This window comes from Curcuma longa, chromosome 7 (assembly GCF_044706935.1).
Source record: "Curcuma longa cultivar G26 ecotype Majalengka, Jawa Barat chromosome 7, ITB_CL_G26_1.1, whole genome shotgun sequence".
Classification (NCBI taxonomy): domain Eukaryota; kingdom Viridiplantae; phylum Streptophyta; class Magnoliopsida; order Zingiberales; family Zingiberaceae; genus Curcuma; species Curcuma longa.
In genome coordinates, this window is record NC_133867.1 from 12485856 (window position 1) to 12487264 (window position 1409).

At 40.8% G+C, this 1409-nt stretch overlaps 1 non-coding gene across 1 annotated transcript; it reads right to left on the minus strand.

Moving 5' to 3' along the window:
* Positions 1-523: 523 nt before the first annotated feature.
* TRNAF-GAA (transfer RNA phenylalanine (anticodon GAA)) lies at positions 524-596 on the minus strand. Its single transcript has one exon. It is a non-coding gene; the product is annotated as a tRNA-Phe (tRNA).
* Positions 597-1409: the final 813 nt, after the last annotated feature.

The following is a 1409-nucleotide window of genomic DNA, read 5'->3' on the forward strand; positions in this document are numbered from 1 at the left end:
AGGCTCTTTACCTCCCCTCTTTCCCTTAATTATTCTTTACCTCTAGCTCCCGTCTTTGAGTTTGAAGTTGAGTACTCGTGCAGCTTATGAAGGGCTCTTTACCTTACGCTCCCGTCTTTCCTAATTAGACTAAGGTCGTTCTAGGTACAATACCAGGAACTCAACATCTCCTGGAATTCACAGAAGGAAAGGAGAACATTTGCTGCACCAGGCACTTTAACAATAACAAAAGAAAGCTGAGTGGCAACAGGAACTGATAAAACTCATGAAAGCACCCGGATCGGACTCATAAGGGGAAGGGCATGAGAAATGAATGAATGGCACCCCGAGCCGAACCCGAACTCTCGGAGAAGAGCTTCAAAGCACTCGGGAGGAAACCAAAGCCGTGCTAATTAGATCTTTCTTGCTTTCACGGGCAAAAGAGCTTATTTGAGTTTCAATTCCCGTCCCGCCTAATATAGTAAATTGAGAAAGAGATCCCGTTGATTACAATTCTTTTGTATGAAGCGATACATTATTTACGTGTCAGGAACCAGATTTGAACTGGTGACACGAGGATTTTCAGTCCTCTGCTCTACCAACTGAGCTATCCCGACTATTTGCCATGCATCATCCTGGTGTAGTGTTTGTGTCTATGTCAATTAAAGGGCCGTAGGGCTCGCAATACCGTAATTTAGGGCCGCCATACTATAATATAAGTTGTCAGTACGTTTTATAAGTTAGGAAAGAGAACGTACATTCAGGTACACCCCGTATATATATTAAGTTCGTAATACTATAATTTGCTGCAGATCTTTCTACTCGTAGTTTTGAATGGCCCTTACTATATATTGGGAATTTATTATAGCTAGAGGATTAGTCGTAAATAGCCCCAAAGGCTATTTATCTGCCTCTGCGTAGCAGAGGTACTTATCTTATAGTAAGGCGGATTAGTCTACGCCTTTTGGGCTATTTATCTCCTTTACAGTAAATTCGGCCCTTACTATATATTTGGCGTTCGGATTAGTCGTAAATAGCCCCTTTGGGGCTATTTATCTCCTCTGCTACATTTACTATATTTTTGGGGAGTTAAATTGCTACGCAATTGTAGCAATTTAACTATATTAGGGCCGCCATACTATAATATAAATTCCCAAGGAGATAAATAGCCCCAAAGGCGTAGACTAATCCGCCTGTATATAATATAAGTTCCTCTGCTACCCCTGTATATATATTGGGCAGATAAATAGCCTTTGGGGCTATTTACGACTAAGGAGATAAATAGCCCCTTTGGCGTAGACTAATCCGTCTTACTATGATATAAAAACCTCAGCTATGCTGAGTAGAAGAAATAGCCAAAGGGGCTATTTACGACTAAGAGCCCTAAAAAATATAAATTCCGACGACCAATTTACTATATTTTAGGCCAT